The 21,606-nt window shown below is 41.9% G+C and overlaps 1 pseudogene; it reads right to left on the bottom strand.

Moving 5' to 3' along the window:
* Positions 1 to 14,106, bottom strand: part of LOC118989583 (peroxiredoxin-2-like) — a 60,554-nt pseudogene extending 46,448 nt beyond the window's left edge.
* Positions 14,107 to 21,606: the final 7,500 nt, after the last annotated feature.

Below are 21,606 nucleotides of genomic sequence, written 5' to 3'. Positions count from 1 at the left end.
CAGTGTGCAATTTGAATTTAGAAATTATTTCTGGAAATTTCCACTCAATATATTTTTCAACCGCAGTTGACCATGGGTAACTGAAACAGTAGAAAATGAAATTTTGGATAAACAAAACTACTCTGAACTTCAGTATTATCTCTCTGAACTTCAACTATTCACACCTTTAAAATAAAGCAAATCATTTAAAGTTAATCTTCAGGAGTCTGGATTTTATTTGAAAAGGCCTTTTAATTTCTAATTTTCTTACACTCATAAATATTTAAAAAATCAGTCTTCCAATGAACTCTTGGGTTCAAATAAAAATATATTGGAGACCGCAAATGAATATCTATGGCTATTGATCTCTAATACCAAATATTTATCCGTTTAATGTGTTTCTTGTTAAGAACATTGCATTCATGAATAAAATTTAAGATACTTATATATTATAGTGTGTCTCCATGAAAAAGAACCATCAGGAAATGATTGACTTTTCACAAACATCAATGTTTTATTGATGTTGAAAATAAGGACATAGAAAAAGAAGCGTGTCCGGGAGAGAGGTGAGGTGTAATACTACAAGGATTCGCAAATGTGCAAAAGTACAAATTTGTTCATTAAAAACATGTGAACACAACTGGCTTCAAGTTTGTTACTTAAAAATTTCCTCATCTGACATGTCCTTTAATCCTCCCAAATATTAGGATTCATTTATAATTATATTAGAGACCTACAAAAGGCAAAGAAGATGCATATTATTTAGGAAAAACAACCTTGGAAAAAGCTGTATAATTAAAGCGCAAGGCTGTTGGCATTTATTTCTCCCATAATTCCTTAACATTTTGAAGATTTTGCATTCTATTTTTATGAAATGTGTTTGGTGTTTTAACATTTCTAACAATAACAATGAGCAATTTAATTTAACTTCTATTTAAGAGAAAGACTTTCTTGGTGTTTTATTCACTTTATTACTATACAACATGAAAAAGAAATGGGTGATCCTTGATTAGATCTTAGATCTGAAAAAAAAAACCCAAACAGAAAACTCTTGACAAGCCATTTTTAAGAGAATGGAAAAAAAATTGAATGGAGACTTTGTATGACATAATTTTATTATATCAACATTAAACTTCTTTGTGTGATGGAACTATGGTAATATAGGAAAATGTCCTTGTTCTTAGAAGACACATGGTGAAATATTTAGAGATGAAGTGTTATGATGTCTGCAACATACATTCGACTGGTCCAGCATTTTGTTTAAAAAAACGCACAATGAGCCCTGACTGGTGTGGTTCAGTGGATTGAGCGCCAGCCTGCGAACCAAAGGGTCACAGGTTTGGTTCCCAGTCAGGCACTTGCCTGGATTGCAAGCTAGGTTCCCCGGTGTGGGGCACCAGGACATGCAAGAGGCAACCACATGTTGATATTTCTTTCCCTCTCTTATTCCCTTTCCCTCTCTCTAAAAAAAATAAATAAATAAAATCTTTTCAAAAATGCACATTGATATAGACAGATAGATGATAGACAGATAGGTAGATAGAGCAAGCCAGTGTGGCAAAATATTGATCATTGGTATATTTAGGTAATCCTGTTCCTAACCCTGCATGGCGTGGAGCAGAAATGCAAATGGAAGCTCACATATCACATGTCTACGAATTTAAAGTTATAAGGCAAAATAACAAAAGAGTAATATATGCTCTATTATTTAATTTGACTAATACTTTTTCTATGTATATATTTTTATTTTAAAAATGTATTATTTTAAGTATATTTTATTGTTATGCTATTACAGTTGTCCCATTGTTTTCTCTCCCCTTTACTGCCCTCCACCCTGTACTCCCTCCCACCATCATTTCTCCAACCTAGTTCATGTCCATGGGTCATACATATAAGTTCTTTGGCTTCTCCATTCCCTGTATTATTCTTAACCTCCCCTTTCTATTTGATACCTACCATTGTGCTTCTTATTCCCTGTAACTTTTCCCATATTCTCCCCCCTCACACTCACAGCTGATAGCCCTCCATGTGATCTCCATTTCTGTGATTCTGTTCCTGTTCTAGTTGTTTGCTTAGTTTGTTTTTGTTTTTATGTTCAGTGGTTGATAGTTGTGAGTCTGTTGTCATTTTACTGTTCTTATTTTCGATCTTCTTCTTCATCTTAGATAAGTCCCTTTAACATTTCATATAATAATGGCTTGGTGATGATGAACTCCTTTAACTTGACCTTATTTGGGAAGCACTTTATTTGCCCTTCCATTCTAAATGAAAGCTTTGCTGGATAGAGAAATCTTGGATGTAGATCCTTACCTTTCATGACTTCAAATACTTCTTTCCAGCCCCTTCTTGCCTGCAAAGTTTCTTTGGAGAAATTGGCTGATAGCCTTATGGGAACTCCTTTGAAGTTTACTGTCTCCTCTCTTGCTGCTTTTAAGATTCCATCCTTATCTTTCATCTTAGGTAATGTAACCATGGTGTGCCTTGGTGAGTGCTTCCTTGGGTCCAACTTCTTTGGACTCTCTGGGCGTCCTGGACTTCCTGGAAGTCTATTTCCTTTGCCAGGTAGGGGAAGTTCTCCTTCATTATGTTTTCAAATAAGTTTTCAGTTTCTTGCTCTTCCTTTTCTCCTTCTGGCACCCCTATGATTCAGATGTTGGAACATTTAAAGTTGTCTCAGAGTTTCGTAAGCCTCTCATTTCTTTTTTTTTTAATTCTTGTTTCTTCATTCTGTTCTGGTTGAATGTTTATATCTTCCTTCTGTTCCAAATCATTTATTTGGAACAGTTTCCTTCCCTTCATTGTTGGTTCCCTATAGATTTTCCTTTATTTCACTTTCCATAGCCTTCACTTATTCCTCTATTTTTGTCTATACCCATTTCTGCGAGCATCCTAATTACCAGTATTTTGAATTCTGCATTTGATAGTTTGGCTATCTCCTCACTGCTTAGTTGTATTTTTTCTGGATCTTTGATCTGTTCTTTCATTTGGGACATATTCTTTGTCTCAGCACACCTATTACATTGTGAGAGGCAGAGACTTAGGTATTAACCAGAGTGGGGCAATTCACATTGCTGCATTGTGGTGCTCTATGTGAGGGATGGGTCAGAGAAGGAACAATGCCACTTGCTCAGCATTCACCCTGCTTTCAGTAACTTCCCCCACTACCCACAAACAAATTGGGCCCTCTGGTGATGATTCCTGGGTGGGTGGGTTTGTGTATATTCTAGGATCCTGTGGGTCTCTCCAACAAACTCCCATGTGAGGCTGGGAGTGTCTCCTGCCACCACAACCCCCACTAGTTTTTACTACTGGGTTTGGAGGCTTTCTTTTTCTGTGCTAGAAACCTGGGCTGTGTGGTCTGTCTTGCTCCCCAGTTGTTCCTCCTGGCTTACCTACACATGAATGTGGGACTATGTGGTCCACCAACCACTGCTTCACTTGACTGGTCCACAAGCCATCACCTTGCCGTATATTATCTTCACCCTCACTACCTACCTCTATCCCTCCTACCAGTCTAAATGAATGTTTCTTCTTTAACTCTTCGGTTGTTGAATTTCTGTATAGTTCAGTTTTCTGGCAATTCTGGTTGGTTTTTTGTTTTTAAATGTGTTGTCCTTCTTTTGGTTGTCCAACGAAGCAAAGTATATCTACCTACATCTCCATCTTGGCCAGAAGTTATTTGTGACTGATATTATCTTTATAATAACCTAGAAGCTAAGTTCAAATTTAGAATTCATAAACTCTGGATTTCTGGTCAAGATGGAGACATAGGTAAACACAGCTTACCTCCTTGCACAACCATAGCAAAAATTACAACTAAATTGCAAAGCAACTATTAACCAGAATCATAAGAAAATTTAACTGTATAGAAGTCTGACAACCAAGGAATTAAAGAAGTCACTTTCATTCAGATGGGTAGGAAGGGCAGAAACATGGAACAGGTAGTCTCATACCCATGTGTAGGGGGTAAAAATCAGGAGGGATATCTGAAGAGCAAGGGACCACAGCCACACACCAGGCCCCCTAGCCTAGGGTTCCAGTTGCAGGAAGATAAATCCTCATCATTTCTGGCTGTAAAAACCAATGCAGGTCAGGTGGTGGAAGAAACAGTGGGATTCTCGGGTGTCTCCTATGAAAGGATCTTACAGACTTAGGACTTACACAGACTCACTCCCTCTGGGCTCCAGCCCTGGGGAAGCAGCTTGAAACGCACTAGTGGCAGGCATATGGGGAGAAGCTGAAGTGTCTGGCAGCAGGGCAAGTGCCAGGAGACAGCTCCCTCTTAGACAAAACTCCAGTGGCCAGGCAGTAGCCATTGTCCTTTCTCTAAGCCCTCACCCACACAGAGCCACAGAATGGTGACACGATATCTGAGACTCCATCAACCTAGTTCATATGGGTTGTCCCACCCTGGCAATTACGTAAGGCTCTGATTCATCAAACTTATGAGTGTACTTTTGTACGTTACACCATGCTACTAAGACACGGAGTCAAAGCAGCTCTATCTAATACATAGAAACAAACACAAGGAATCTGCCAAAATGAGGAGACAAAGAAACATGGCCAAAATGAAAGAACAGAACTCCAGAAAAAAGAACTAAACAAAATGCAGATAAGCAATTTGTCAGATGCAGAATTCAAAACAGTGGTTATAAGAATGCTCAAAGAACTCATTGGCTACTTCAACAGCATACAAAAGACCTAGGCAGAAATAAAAGTTATACTAATTGAAATAAAGAAAAATTTACCGGGAATAAACAGCAGAGTGAATGAAGGTGAGAATCAAATCAATGATTTGGAACACAGGGAAGAAATAAATTCAATCAGAACCACAAGAAGAAAGTGCTTCCCAGGCAAGGTAAAGCTAAAGGAGTTCATCATCGCCAAGCCATTATTATATGAAATATTAAAGGTACTTATTTAATAAAAAGATCAAAACTTTGAATAATAAATGACAATAAATTCAGAACTATCAACAACTGAATCTAACAAAACAAACTCAGTGAACAAGTAGAACAGAAATGGAATAATAGAAATGAAGATCATTTGGATGGTTACCAGTTGGGAAGCTGAAGGGGTAGAATAGGAGAAAAGGTGCAGGGCTTAATAAGTACAAACTGGTGGTTACAGAATAGGCAGGGGGATGTTAAAAACAGTATAGGAAATGGAGAAGCAAAAGAATTTTTATGCATGACCCATGGACATGAACTAAGGTAGAGGGGGATTTCCAGAGAGAATGAGGGGTGCTGGGTGGAAAGAGCAAAGGTGGATAAATTGGGACAAGTCTAATAGCATAAGCGATAAAGTACATTTAAAAAAAAAGAATTCACAAACTCCTACAACTTTCATGCTTACAACATAGCAATGCAAGGAGAGCCAGCCCTGGTCCTGCTGGCCTGCAGTCAGCCCCCTTTCTTTCCCACTCTAGTTCTTCTGCCCCATCAGAGGCCTTAGGCACAGGTGTGTGAACACTTCCATTCATGCATTCAAGCACCACCTCAAGCATGGCAGGATATGCCAGCCTCAGAATATTCCACTTTTGTGTAAGGATTATTTTGAGCTAAAGACAGTTGAGAAGAAGCAGATGTAATAAAAGCTTGCTGCCTTCCCTCTATCTGCCTAAAAGCAGAACATAAATTTTCAAAGGTGTCAGTCCTTTCCTCTCTGCCAAGGGGGACAGAAGTTAACCACCTGAGATAACTAGATCCTCTCTGCCTGGGGATGGCACCAGAGGAACCTACATGACAGGCTTTACTAACCAGCTATTCTCCACCATGAGTTTCCTATGGATTTGCCTTCCCATCATTTGCTGCCCCTGGAGATTTCAGGCTTCCCCCCCACTTTATCTTATGACTTCTGTAAATGCTTATTGTCCCTCTGCTGAAATACTATATAAACTCAAGTTGTACCTAAATTTTTGAGTTACTCATTTTTCCCTGGATATTTCCAGTGTGTTTATGAAGAAAACATATTAATAAACTTGTTAACTTTTCTCTTATCTGTCTGCCTTTTGTTATAGGAGGCCTAGGCAAGAACTCAGAACGGTAGGGGGAAATTGTTTTCCTCCCCCACACGGGCATACCACGGCTCCCCAGTCCCACAAACAGCTGTTTCTTGGACACCTTCAGGCCAAGAGTGTTCACTGTGAATGAGGTCTAACCTCAGGAAGTCAGAACCTCCAAAAAAATTAAAGTGGCAGAAATTTCATGGTCTAGGATACCTGAAGCATGGAATAAAAGTGAGAGGCTCTGGGTGGGGCATGAGCTCAGATGGCTGTGCCTCTTGGCCTAGAATACACCTCATGTTTTAGGGAACAGCAAAGCCTCCAAAATACACCCTCCAAAGTGTGTGGCAGTATTGGATCTAGGGAAAGGATATGGATTTTCCATTTCAAACTTCAATATTTTGTCATGTTTTTTCTAAGTTTTCTAAAAATGCATTGGAGATGATGTAGAAAAAAAACCACTTTGTATCCTGTTCTTTTTACATATCATTCTAACGACTGTGGAAGAAGAAACAATCATTTTCTCTTTACCCTTTGATTTTTTTAGTCAAGGTCCCCATAATAAGAGATGGATTAAAAGAGAAAAACAAATAAATTTATTAACATGTATACACCTCCTGTATATATGGGAAATACTCAGGAAAACATGAGCATGTCCAAGAGATGGCTTTAAGATTCCAGATTAAATACCATCTTAATAGAGAAAAGGGAGGGTGGAGGTAGGCCTCCTAGGGGACAGCAAATCATTTTTAGGAAATATGAATGGGCTCTTAGAAGAATAAACAGGAATATGATTGTGACAAAGTCTTTTCTGTGATAAGAGTCAATCTTCCCTGGTTGATTAAACTCTGGGGAGGGGCTCTACGACAATGAAGTTCTTTCTGGAAGTTCTGTCTTCAGGGAGATAAGGGGAGTCCAGAGAAAGCTGCTTAATGCATTTACTGTTTTTCAAGTGACTACAGCTTAAAATAATTAATACAACAAAATGAATATCTTGAAGTGGCATTCCTGAACGCCTACAAGCATATTTTGGTGTGGCCCATGCTGCTACCATTAACAATAATTATTTACTAATGATTAAGGGTTCCTTGAAAGCAAACAAGCACAAAGTCTAATATGGACACATAGAATTTTGAAATTATAATTCTTTTTTTTAAATCTTCACATGAGGACATTTTTTTATTGCTTTCAGAGAGAAAGGAAAGGGGAGAGGGAGAGAAACATTGATGTGAGAGAGACACATTGATTAGTTGTCTTTTATACACACCCAGACCAGGAACCAACCCACAACCCAAGCATGTCTCCTGACCAAAAATTGAGCTCGCAACCTTTTGATTCATGAGACAATGCTCCAACGGAACCACACAGGCCAGGACTGAAATTATAATATTTAATAGAAACCAATTATCCTGGTTCAGTACACAGGGCTTCAGCCCAGTCTTGCAGGAAAAGTTAGAGACCTTAGAAAAGTTAAGATTTGAGAACCTAGATGGAAGAGGAGCAGGGAGAGTTCTTGTGGTGGAGAATGCAGGTGAGAAGTGGTGGGAATACTTCTGGCATAGCCGGGGATATAACACATCTGCTTGACCAGTTTTGAAATAACTTCTGCTCTGAGGTGGAGCAGAGTTTTCCCACCCCAAAATATGCTTTTGGGGAAATACCAATTATTTCAAGATGGTTGTTTTTAAGAACAAAACTAAGAAAAAAACTCTGACCTTCTCCTAAACTGTGTAAAAGAATTTAGACAAAGGTTGTTGTGGAAGAAAGCTATCATCATAAATAACAATAAATAGTTTAATGTGAACTAAGTGTGATAAACAGGGAGGAGCCTAGCAAAGTTTGTTTGTTAGACTCCCCTCTGTGTCCCACTGCTTTTGGGTGGCCTGGCAAGAATTTGTTTACCCAAGACTTCCAGCCAAGATAGAGGCATAGGTAGATACATTTTGCCTTTTTGTACAACCAAAAGGACAATGACAAATTTAAAAGTGAAAATATAACCAGAACTGCCAGAAAATTAAACTGTTTGGAAGTCTGACAACCAAGGAATCAAAGAAGAAACATTCATCCAGACCAGTAGGAGGGGCAGAGACAGGCAGCCAAGGTGGAGAAGACTCACAGCAAGGTGGTGGCTGGAGGACCTGGGCAGGGAAGGTGGTGGCTGACGGACTGGGCTGTCCCACATTTGCATGTGGATTACCTGGAATGAACAACTGGGGAGTGAAAGAGACCAAGACACCTAGGGTTCCAGTGAGGGGAAATAAAGTCTCAAAACCTCTGACTGAAAATACCTGTAGGGGTTGAGGTGGGAGGAGAAACTCCAGGCCTCACAAGAGAGTTCATCGGAGAGCCCCCTAGGGTCCTAGAATGTACACAAACCCATCCCACCCACCCGGGAACCAGAACCAGAAGGGCCCAATTTGCTTGTGGGTAGTGGAGGTAGTGATTAAAAGCCCACCAAGAGCTGAGCAAGTGGCATTGTTCCCCCTCTGACCCATCCTCCACATAGAGCACCACAATGAAGCGAGGTGGGTTGTGCCACCCTGGAAAATACCTAAGGCTTTACCTCTTGCTCTGTAACAGGAGCACTGAGACAAAGAAATATGTCCCAAATTAAAGAACAGATCAAAGCTCCAGAAAAAAATACAGCTAAGCAGTGAGGAGATAGCCAAACTATCAAATGCAGAATTCAAAACACTGGTAATCAGGATGCTCACAGAAATGGGTATAGACACAAAATAGAGGAATAAGTGAAGGCTATGGAAAGTGAAATAAAGGAAAATCTATAGGGAACCAACAGTGAAGGGAAGAAAACCAGTACTCAGATCAATGGTTGGGAACATAAGGAAGAAATAAACATTCAACTAGAAAAGAATGAAGAATTCAAAAAACTGAAGAGAGGCTTACAAACCTCTGAGACAACTTTAAATGCTCCAACACCTGAATCATAGGGGTGCCAGAAGGAGAAAAGGAAGAGCAAGAAACTGAAAACTTATTTGAAAACATAATGAAGGAGAACTTCCCCTACCTGGCAAAGGAAATAGACTTCCAGGAAGTCCAGGAAGCCCAGAGAGTCCAAAGAAGTTGGACCCAAGGAAGCACTCACCAAGGCACACCATGGTTACATTACCTAAGATGAATGATGAGGGAATCTTAAAAGCAGCAAGAGAGAAGGAGACAGTAAACTTCAAAGGAGTTCCCATAAGGCTATCAGCCAATTTCTCCAAAGAAACTTTGCAGGCAAGAAGGGGCCGAAGGAAGTATTTGACGTCATGAAAGGTAAGGATCTACATCCAAGATTTCTCTATCCAGCAAAGCTTTCATTTAGAATGGAAGGGCAAATAAAGTGCTTTCCAAATAAGGTCAAGTTAAAGGAGTTCATCATCACCAAGCCATTATTATATGAAATGTGAAAGGGACTTATCTAAGAAAAAGAAGATTAGAAATACAAATAGTAAAATGACAACAAACAACTATAAACAACTGAACGTAAAAAAAACAAAACAAAAACAAAAATGAACTAAACAACTAGTACAGGAAGAGATCCACAGAAATAGAGACCACATGGAGGGTTATCAGCTGGGAGGGGCAGGAGGGTGAATGGGGGAAAAGGTACAGGGACCAAGAAGCATAAATGGTAGGTACAAAATAGACAGGGGGAGGTTAAGAATAGTACAGGGAATGGAGGAGCCAAAGAAGTTATACGTATGATCCATGGACATGAACTAAGGTGGGGAAATGATGGTGGTAGGGGGGTACAGGGCAGAGGGGAATAAAGGGGAGAAAACACTGGGACACCTGTAATAGTGTAATCAGCAAAATATATTTTTAAAAAAGAAAGAGTTTGTTTCCCCATGGTTTGCTCTTCTTATCTACCTGTGAGTTGCCTCCTTTCCCTTTGAAGTCTAAACTACTAGCGCCTTCTCCTTAGTTCAAGTTGGCAAGTAAGTCTCACCTGCCCAATTTGTCTTCCTGTGCTCTGTTCTTGTGGAATCCCCGCATGAACATACCTACTAAATTTGGTTATTTTCTTCTGTTCATCACTCTCAAGTGAGTTTTGTTATTAGCTTAGCCAGAAGAACTTAGAAGTGAATAAAGAAAATTATTTTATCTCTCCCATACCTCCCTCAGTGAGGGATAGAGATAAGAAAATGAAAATAAACTATCTCCATTCTTATAATGAGGAGCCCTGGAATTTATGGAAATTGCTTCCCAGTGGTTTCTCTGCATTTTTTTAAATGGTGAATTTCTTACAAAGAAGATGCAAATTACTTATTTTAGTTTAAATTCACACTGTTATTTTTATAGTTGGAGTAGAGGGTAACTGTGAGCTGTTCACTAAAATTTCCACAACACGTCAGGCCTTAAAGGATTTATATTTCAAATCTTCTGACTTCACTTTTTTTGCATTGCTTTAAGATATTGACTGAACTTAAAATCAAGTGGGATCTCAGTCAGAGGTGGAGAACACTCAGTTGCTGTTGTGCTAAATAAAGGTTTTAACCTGAGGAAGGAGAGATTAAAAAGATGACCTTAGATTAAAGAATAGGGATTCACGAGAGTTTCTCGGAAAAAAGAAAAAAAAGAAAGAAAAAAGCTTCAAACTATCAAAAACCAGGGTAGCCTTGAAGATGATTCATTGGAAATGATTTTAGCTGGAGTGACTATCAATTAGGCTAGTTGCCAGGGTTTGCTCCCCCTGAACAAGAAGGTTGAAACTGACTTCAGATGCCGAGTCATTGACACACACATGGGAATCTGCCGAAGAACCTTGGAGGAGCAGAGACAGGTTGGTACAGGAGACCTCAACCCAAATTCTCAAAACATTAGGAGAATACATTAATAGGATTGCTAACAGATACTATTTATGCTTCTTAGAGTCAACATTAACTCTGAAATTGCTTTTTTCTGCTGCTTTAGGAAAAAAGCAAAAATGAAAGAGATGCCAGAGATATGTTGCTGTAAATAAACTATTTACCATTGATGAGATTGTCTGTCTTATAAAGCACAGGTGCTAAGTACTGGAGATAAAAAGGTGAATGAACCAAGTAACCTGGAGCCTTGAGCAGAGGAAACACTGTTTTAAAGGAGGCAGGCAGGCAGCACGGAGAAGGCAGCAAGTTTGGGGAGGGTGTTCAGCGGGGAGGTTTACAGAAAAGCCCCTTGGACTGCTCCTCGAAGGATGAATAGGAGTTTGCCAGTATAAGCAACGCTTTCTTGAGAGGAAAAAGCGTGCCAAAGTGTATCAGAGCATTAAAACTTGCAACGACTTTCACATTAATTCAGTTAATTACCTCTTTTCATTGCAGATTTTTTTTTATTCCAAGCTTTTCCCTTTTCTTTACTTTTCTTTATGTTTTAGTGGTGTGTTTGTGGGAAGTCGGGGAGGGGTGAAGCCACCAGCACCCAGGGTGACATTTTCTGAATCTGTTCTGTGAACCCAGTTCGAGTAAGAGATTCCTGGAAGAACCATGTGAATAAGATCATGGTCATTAGAAAAAGAGCAGTTTAACACTTTGGTCTTTCTCAAAGGAAAAAATAACCCTGTTCTTTTCTTCACGTAGCTAACTTTTGATTTATTTAGGGAATTAGAGATGAAAATTAGGATGAGCACATCAGGGAAAAGAAAAAAAAGGAAACCAGAGTCAAATAAATTTTTTTAAATTGGAGTAAAAATAAAAGAATTAAAATCAAGTATATCAGTTTCTACTCTGATATGGAGTGAATTTGCCCATTAAAATCAGAAACTGAGTGTTTGAACTTAAAAAAATTGCCCTAAATGCTGTTTTAAGAAACACTTGAAAGATAATGACAGAAAGGAAACACAATAGTAATGGGAATTCAGAATTATCTCAAAACCCACATTTGCTCACAACTTTAACATAGTTTCTCCATCAGACTTTGTACCTTGAATGAAATCCTTTTGTTACTGGACAGGTGATGGGGACACCAGCTCGCAGTGCCCGAGGTGTCATGGATGAGATATGAGACAAATTCACACAGACTACCGAGTCCTGTGGAGGAAAAGGGACTGCACAGCTACTCCCTCAAGGGGAGAGCGCCTCAGAGTGGCCTGGCCACCCTCTCAGGGGAAGAGCACTCTGACCCTTGCTCGACAGGCTTTGATTGGGTTCAGTTAGCACAGGAATATAGGTAAGGTTCATTAATCATCATCAGGCAGTAAGGATCAAATAATAGATAGAATACAAAAAACTACAGGGGCCTATTCCAAGTCATGGTCTATTAGCTAAAGGGCTACAAAACTTTGGAAAACAAACTCATTTCCTGCTCAGACCTTTATCATTTAATTAAGAGCATTCTTAGCAAAGCAGTCTTCACAGGATTTTACATATTCTTTTTCAGGCCTGATCTCCCCGGGAGCCTGCCCTTTCCAGCACAGGGCAGCACCCACCTCCGCATTGCTTCAGGCTTAAATCAGGCAGTGGAAGTAAGGCAGCCAAGAGATTAGAAGACTTCTCACAGACAGAATGAGGACTCAGGCTTTGCCAAAGCCCAGGGGCAAGGCTCCATCACCCCTTTTCCCCATAGCCCCCCAAGTCCTTCCCTGGGGCCTCCACATGATCGTGCCTGTCTTAGGTTGTTCCCCACTGGGGGAATCTTACCCATCATTGGCTAACTGATCAAGCATTGGAGGCCAGTTATGGAAAAAGGAGCAGAAGCAGTGCTCCTGCCAGGGAAATAAGCTTTGTCTCCTTAGAGGCTTATGATCTGAAGGTTGCTCACTCAGCCTTAGCCATGGGGGGGTTACAGCTCCTGAAACCAGGCAGGGTGGTTCCCAACAGACAGGGGCTGGCCCTGCATGGGTATGCGTAGGACCAGCTGTAGTGTATGGGTTTTCAACTTTGTGCAGGAAAGATTTCACAGTGTGAGTCCAGGTCACTCTGAGGATACATTTATTAAAGCTGGGGACAGTGAAACAAGGGAGGGCTTAGCATAGAGGAAGCAACAGGAGAGCCTAGGCTGGGCTGCCTTGGCTCATGGGGAAGTCAGAGAACAGGGGGCTTTGGGGACAGGGTCAAGGGTCCTGGACAAACTGCCAGCTGCCCACTGCTTTGGGGCTTAGGAGATATGTGCCTCAAGTGGTGGAAGAAGGGAAAGGGAGTGGCAGAGGCTGCTCCCCAGAGGGAGAGCACAGGCTGGGTTCTTTGTCTTGAGGCTTTTCTCTCTCTTGCAGGTGGGAACCTTAGGGGAGGTCTCAGGGGAGGGTTTCAGCAGAATATTCATCAGTTCTCCAGGTGCCCTTTCAGGGTCGTGGTCTCCTCTGATTGGTCAGTAACAGGGCAGGGGGTCTTCAGTCTATGCAGTTGGTTCAGGTGTCACTCTTCTGATTTTGCCACTTTTCTGGGCTTGGAGCTGAAACACAGCTGAGGCCTAGATGTTATCTCCAGGGAGGTGACCTTCTGCATCTGACCGTGCGTGGCTCAGCCATTGTGTTCAGCTGTCTGTCTCAGTTTCCCTATTCCACTTGCCAAGGCATTTTTCTAGCTTCTTATTCTCTCGTCTCAATTAAAGTCAAACTGCCAGCTTTAAGTATCACTAATAGACACCTACAGTGCAATTCTCTGGTGGAAATAAGAGACTATGTCTGAAAGTCAGTTATGCCCATCAGCCTCCGGTCAGGAAAGTGGAAATTGCTCGTGGTTCTTCACCAGAGAACGTTAATGTGAGGAGTGGGCTACAAAAGTGTTGGGGGGATAAGGAGCAAAAGGAGGTCAGTGAGGTGACAAAGAGATGTAAGTGCAGGAAACAGCTACCTCTCCTAGGTCAGGGAGAACAAAAGGAAAGTTGGGGTTATCCGAATCTAGAAGTTTGCAGAAGAGGTCATGGCCCTGGGGTTCAGACCTCTGAAAGGCGGGTGCTGCCCAGCTGCTGCTGACACCACGGAAGCCGTTAAATGTGGCTGGTTCTGGCGGTGTCAGGAAGAAGCCGAGGCTGTTACCCGCTGACCCTGCTGGGATGGAGCGCTGCTGCCGGACGCGTGCTGACAGCAGCGGCACCCTCCCGCCCTCTCTAATGTCCTTTGTTGGCAGAACCCAACAGGAAGCCAGCTGATAAAGGAGGGTGGCTTTGGAGCTGAGCGATAATAGGTCGGTTACCAGCACCATCTGCCCCCTTTGACTAGTCAGCATTCACACATGAGAAAACACACACACAGACACAGTATATATTTGAACATCCGTGCCTAACACTTTCTGCTTCTGCCTGACCAGACTCAAGTATCTTTGGTACAAATGAAGTTGCTCTAACACTCTCCCCCAAAATGTAAAAGCACGGAGTCCCAGGAGTCATGACACCCATTTATGGCAGATTATCACAGTATCCATCTCTGGAGGATATTAACTGAACTAGTTCAGTTATATTCTGATCTGATATTAGACAACCTAAAGATTATAGTATAGAAGTAACCAATAAGGGGAAGGGAGGGGGAATAAAAAAGAGATTAGCTAGAAAGAAAATATGCAGAACTGCCTTGGTTTTCATTTCTATATCTGCTCAAGACCCATATTTGATATTTATAAATTCCTTACTCCATTATTTGTTCCATATTTTTACCTACTTTCAAAACTCTGAATTTTTACTGTCCTTTCTTTATTGTTGCTGTTTCCTGTTACCTTTTTCTGTTGGGCTGGTTTCTAAAGGGTGCCCCCAGCAGCCCCCCGGGGTTCCAGACACAGTTCTCTCTACCACACTGCACAACAGCACCCGCTTCCCCCCTGCTAATCAGGGTCCATTACCCAACCCCTTTGGTAACCTCTTCCTGGCCTGTTAATCTAAGGTTCTTGAAAACTTAATCAATTGCTAATTGAGGATTAAATGTCTCAAATTTTACTCTATTGATAAGCTAACAAGTTAGCCCACTACAGTTTTGTGGGTACCAGCAAACACAAGTCTTCTGAATCAGACACAAAGGACTGTCTATCATTCACAGCAATAGCGTTAGCCAGAGGGCCAGCACCTTTCACCGGTTCCCCAGACTCCAGTTCCCACAGAGCGACACGCTGAAGGCCAAATGACACGTGTGCCCAGAGAGGGTTTTGTTATAGGAGACAAACACTAAAATTAGGCGGTAGTTGAATTTTAACAATGAGCACTGAGCATATTCTTTGCTTTGGACAGAGGCACCTTTATTTTCTACAGTTATAAGAAAAAGCGATGTTTGCTCTGGAGGCAGAGGTTGCATCTTCCAAGGCTGTTCCCCTGTATGAACGATCAGGAAAAGACAGTACAGAACAAAGGGCAGTCACGACCTAACTTGCAACACCTGCAGAAACGGCAAAATTCTTGGAGAATTGTCTCCCAATACTTCTTCCAGTCACAGCACAAAAGGTATAGGTAGTCGACGTGCCCCAGGGAAATTCACTCTGTTCATTACCATAGGTTATTGTTAACCCTAATGGTTTCCTGGCAAAGAAGATGGACCACATGGAACCTCAGGATTTCCTTTTATCTAGAGAAGGTACCTCTAAATCTTATAACCCTGAAAGTTGGCCAAGTAGCCTTCTTGACATCATTCCTTCAAAATTGTAAGTGTGGCAAATAGAATCGTTCCATTGGAATGGAAAAATATCTAACCCAAGTGTTATGATCTGAATATTTGTGTCCCCTCAAGACTCAAACACTACAATCCTCAACCCCAAGGTGACTGTAGTAGATGAGGCCTTTGGGAGGGGATTAGGTCATGAAGTTGGAGCCCCATGGTTGGGACTAGTGCCCTTGTAAAAGAGACTCCAGAGAGCCAGCTTCTCCTTCCATATGAGGTTATTGTGTGTCCTCACCAGACACCAAATCTGCTGGTGACTTGACATTGGACTTTCAGCCTCCATAACTATGAGAAATAAATATTTGCTGTTTATAAGCCAACCAGTTTTTTGGTGTGTTGTTATAGCTGCCCGAATAGACTGAGACATCAGTGAAGACAAGAAAGGAAAGCAATGGACTTGGGCCTTTTTTTATAGCCCAGAGCAGGGTTGATTTAAACCATTTCAGGTCATTCTCTAGGAGTTAACAATTATAACCTTCTAAGACATGGACATGAACACTATATCCTCCCAGGAGAAGGCATCTGTGATGCCTATGCTACTTTTTCTGAATTTCAGATGAGAGAAAACAGCTTCCATCAACCCAAACAAAGAAGAGAAGTCACTTTATAGAAGGGTAAAGTCTTCTTTTCTAAGTCAGTTTTTACCTTATGGTCAAAGAACATTCACCGGAAATGGGGCTTCTCTAATTTTGCTGAAAGAGCCCCTGGAAAGATAATACAAAACTGGGACTGTCTGAGCATCACCACCAATGTATGCATCACCTTGGACAGGGTGTTAACTTATTGTGGTCCATCGGTGTCCCCGGAGAGCCCTGTGCTGGACGTCATAACAAGATTACCTGACTTCGTCCCTGTGTTATCAATCAACCCCGTGGTTGATGAAATTACATAAAATAATCAGCCTTGGCTGCTGTGGCTCAATCATTGAGTACCAGCCTACAAACGGAAAGGTCACCAGTGCGATTCCCTGTCAGGGCGCATGCCTGGGCTGCAGGCCAGGTCCCTTGTTAGGGGCGTGCAAGAGGCAGCCAATTGATGTTTCTCTCACACATTTCCCTCCCTCTCTTTCTCCCTCCCTTCCCCCCTCTCTAAAAATAAATAAATAAAATCTTTAAAAAAACAGGTAAGCCTTTCATGCAATGACAATGACCAAAAGCAGTGAAATAAAATAAAGCCAGCATCAATGAACTCTTATTAAATCTAGAAAACTTGTGAATTTAGGATACTGTCATTAAATATCAGGATTTATAATTTACAACTAAACATCGGAGAGAACGGAGTACTTTTAGTTGGCCTTTTCTCTCATTTATGCTTATTGCCTGGCCTCTGTATGCACCTGAGTATGGGACCCTGATCTGGTTGACAGACCCTCCCCCACCTGACACTTGGGTTCCTATATAACATCGTCAATCTACACATAGTCACAGCAAGTCCCTCCTTGAGGCCGCCAACTCCATCTTTAGTCAGCTCTGAACATGATGAAGTTCTTAATATGGAACTGAAATGTGTCTTTGTATAGTCTCCACTAATCCTAGTGCTGGAGGCACAAACCATGCAGAACGTTAACAAATACCAAATAATGTAATAATTTTTGCAAAGTATTGCAAAAGTATTACATGTCCCGGAGCCTGGCATGTAATAGACACTCAATAAATGTTGTCTTCCTTCCCTGCTTTTTCACTTAACCACTATTTCTTTTAACAACATAGAATGTCTACCATGTGCAAGACTCTGTAGTGGGACCTTAAAATAAAAAAGATGAATAAAACACAGTCCCAGATCCTGAAACTAACTGGTAGGCTGAGACTGGTCAATGTGTATTCCGTCACAGTGCCGGGTTAGAAATATGTACCAGACTCCCACACTGGAGTGGGACGTGTGAAAAATCCTGAGACAGTGGTCAGCAGGGTGAGCTGTAGGAACAAGGAAAAAGACCATCTGGCCTAGTTTTTGGTTATTTACACAGAACATGAAAGACAGTTTCAAGGGCAGAGCTGCAGCAGGGCAGGGAGACGTGACAACTCCCCACCCCGTGGCCTCTCACTGGAGGTTTGGGGGTGGCTTCAGTCTGCGATCTCTGCAACTAGATAATGTGTAAGTTGAGATAACTCGCCTTAACAGGGGAATTCCGACAAGTGGAGGGAATGTAGGTTTCTAGAACTTCTCTGACACCACATGCACAAGTAACAAACAAGTAGCAAAAATCAGCAAGTACCTCCAACAGGTACATGAAAAGATGCTCAACATCACATCCTGAATTACCAGGAAAATGCAGATCAAAGCCTCAGCGATATCACCTCACATGTTATAATGGCTGTTATCAAGAAGACCAGCAATAACAGTGATGTGGAGAAAAGGGGACCCTTGTGCACTGTTGGTGGGATGAATGTAAATTGATTCAGCAACTCTAGAGAAAAGTATGAAAATTACTCAAAAAAATGAAAATAGAACTACCATATGATTCATCAATCCCACGTCTGGGTACATTTTCAAAGGAAATGAAAATAGGATAATGAAAATATATGTTCACTGCAGCGTTATTCACAACAATCTAGATATGGAAACAACCAAAGAGGAGGCTGTTTTCCCACAAGGGAGGGGTGGGCAAAGAACACGTGGCATGTCTATTATATTATTCAGCCTTGAGTAAGAAGGACACTCTGCCATTTTCAACAATACGATGGACCTTGAGGGCATTATGCTAAGTGAGATAAGCCAGACAGACAAACACAAATACTGTATAATATCACTTGTGTGTGGAACCTAAAAAAGCCGAACTCAGAGAAACAGACAATGGGAGAGTGGTTACCAGGGACTGCAGAGTGAGGGAAATGGGTAAATGTTGTTTAAAGGTATAAACTTGAAACTAGAAGGTGAGTAATTTCTGGAGACCTAATGTACAGCACTGTGGTTGTAGTCACCGACACTGTATTATATATTTCTTTTTTTAATTTTAATTGTTGTTCAAGTACAGTTTTCTGCCTTCTCCTCCCACCCCAGCAGAGCATTATGTATTTCAAAGCTGCTAAGAGGGTAGATCTTAAATCGTCTCACCACGCTATGGCAATTGCATGACTGAAAGTGTTAGCTGAGCTATGGTGGTAACCATACTGCAATATGTAAGCAGAGCAAATCAACATGTTGTACACCTTACACTGATACAACATGGTATGTCAACTACCTCTCAGTAAAGGAGAGAGGGAGGGTGAGAGAGAGAGAGGGAGAAAGAGAGAAAGAAAGGAAAGGAAGGGAGGGAGGGAGGCAGGGAGCTCTTACTGCAGAGAGCTGCTCTGCAGTACTTTGCTGAAGGGGAAAGGGAGCCTGTTTCACTTTTGCCAAATTGCCTAGCAAAGATGTGGGAAAGAGGGAAAACATGGCCACTCTGAGGAGTGACACAAGACAGGCAGGCTTCCTGGAGTTTCAGGGGAGAGCCTGAACCAGAACAGGCATCACAGCTGCAAATTGCACCCCCGTCTGTTTGCACAGTGGCCACCTGCGAGGCCACCAGTCCTGGACCTGCTGGGCTGTTGAAGCACAGGCATGCACAACTAGCACAGGACACCTTCAAAGGAAAAGGGTCAGATGTGGAAGCTGGGCTGGATAGAGTGTCCACACACCCACTCACTGCCTTCTGCACTTCACATTTCCATCCTCAATACCTATGCAATATAAAAGTTGGGTAAGCCCTTGAACTTAAAATTCAAGGTCACAGACTTGCTTAGTACTGATTATTTTATTGTTTTATATTATTTTATGTGTGTCATGTACATGGTATATGTAGATATATGTGTATATGACACACAGACATATGTGCACACATGATATATATGTATCCTATATCATAGGACATATATGTGCATATGATATCATATACATAGCACACATATAAAGGTTTTTTTTTACAAAACCAAGATCATTCTATATGCTTAGTAATTTATCATGAACATCTTCCCAAGTTAATGTGTATATAGGTGTGTGTTTGTGTAAACAGGAAAGGCACACTCAGTCAACCCAGTGAAAAGATACCCAGTAAACAAAATGCTCACGCGGCATTTACACGGCAGGAGAACCGCACTGGGGTGTGGGGAAGAGAAGACTGTGTACTTCACATGTTTCTGTGTAGTGGGATTCAGCATGTGTTACTTTTACAGTTTAAAGTAGCCACAACAATAAAACACTAAGGAGAGAAAAGTAATTCTTAGACTCAGTTTTTGCTTCAGACTCATCTTTGTTGATAATTGTTCAAATACCATGTCCCAAACAATCCCTCCCTGCCTACTTCCCTCAAAAATATTCCTGAAAGTCTCGATGTCTATGCTAATCTCTCATTTCTGTGCCCATAAAAAACTGACACACACTAGTTCTCTGTACTGCTAATCTTTCCAGGGATGTTTGAATTTTTGAAGGGCTGAGGCTGGGTTGCAAGCTATAACCTTATCCATCTGAACGCTTTTACAATCTCAGACAAGGCGGGCATGGCGAGGGGAGCAGGCTTAGGGAAAGAAGTCGTTCCGGCAGCCCGCACTCCTGAACCCACAGTAGAGACTACTTACTGCAACCGGCTGTGCCCAGGCCCAGCCCTGTGAGATCGTACAGCTCCTTACGATCACAATTTTAGAAAACCCCTTTCCATTTCATATTGAAAAGGCTTTTCACACATCATTCATCATCTTGTGAAAATAATAATAATGATAACAATGATAAATTACTTATCCACACCTGAGGACATTTTTACATTGCCTTTTAGAGAAAGAGGAAGGAAGAGAGAAGCATGGATTGGTTGCCTCCCAAACATACCTGGACCGGGGATTATATCTGCAACTTCCAGTTATAGAATGATGCTCCGACCAACTGAGCCACATCAGCCAAGGCCATCTTCTGGAAATTAAATCATTTCAAAAGGATATACTGTTACCGAACAGAGGTCCGTGGGGGACAATATTTGCCCACCCAGGGATGCCAAAAACTGCTACAGAACAACAGGGGCCCCTCCCAAGGACAGTACACTAATACCTACTGGGCTCATCTGTCCGCTGCTAGAGGAAAGACTTCTCTCAATGCCAGAGATTTGTGAAAAGGAAAGGAAAGGTTTATTTAATGCTATACAGACCTAATGTCTTCATTAAAATATCAAAGTCCTTTAGGATATCCACCTACGCATACAGTGCTCCCTTCTCCCCCTGTCCTAACTCCAGGTGCCGTAAATCAGGAAAAGAGCACACATACATTTTTTCCAGGCCATGTCAGCTGTGTCGCCGTCCAGGCAGAATCTCCAATTAATCCAAAGTCATGCGGCACCTTCTCATGATCCACTGGCAAGAGTTCTTTGTATCCATTTTTCCAGTCAAAGTCTCTCCCGCTTTCCAGGCCACGCAGCCAAAGGGAGCACCCCAAATCCGTGTGGGCCTCTTCTACCAAAGCTTCAGGGGTCCACACTCCACCAAAAGCGTGTGGCTTTCTTCTTCACCTGGCTGCAGAGGTCCCCGTTCTGGCAAAGCGCGTGGTTCTCTTTCACCTGGCCAAGATGGGGGTGCTCACTCTGCTAAAACCGTGTGTCTCTCCCCTCAATGGCTGCTGTAACTGTGTTTAAATCCCCACCCCAGGCCTCCTTTGCAGCCCCATTTCCGACTCCTCCCACAATCAGTTACACCTGCCAGGACTCCCATATCCTCCCAGCTTTACTGGGCTGCCATAGTGAGTTTGGGCAGGTGTGGCCCCATGGTGTGGAGCCAATCATCTCCAAGCTCTCACAAAGGTGCTGTAACTCAGGGGACCAGCCCCCCACCCCCCCAGTTACATCCTGGGTAGAAGTCCCTCCCTTCTCCCTGACTCAAAGTATGGCCACAGCTATTTAACATATCTATGAAACCAGTGAAAGGTTATTAACTGGTTGCTATGCAAAGCAGTTCTCAATGGCCCTCTCCATTAGTCCCTTCCCCCAGCTGACACCTGTGGGGGGTGGGTAAGAACATCTTAATATTTCCTGGACACCTTGAGTTCTGGATCCCATTCCAAATCCCTTTTTGGGGCCTCCCTCTTGGCTGTGCTCTGTTACAATACTTCA

This window comes from Sturnira hondurensis, unplaced genomic scaffold, assembly GCF_014824575.4.
Source record: "Sturnira hondurensis isolate 20B ecotype Veracruz unplaced genomic scaffold, ASM1482457v3 Scaffold0006496, whole genome shotgun sequence".
Classification (NCBI taxonomy): domain Eukaryota; kingdom Metazoa; phylum Chordata; class Mammalia; order Chiroptera; family Phyllostomidae; genus Sturnira; species Sturnira hondurensis.
The sequence above is the reverse complement of the archived record's forward strand: the minus strand, read 5'-3'. Positions and strand labels throughout refer to the sequence as shown.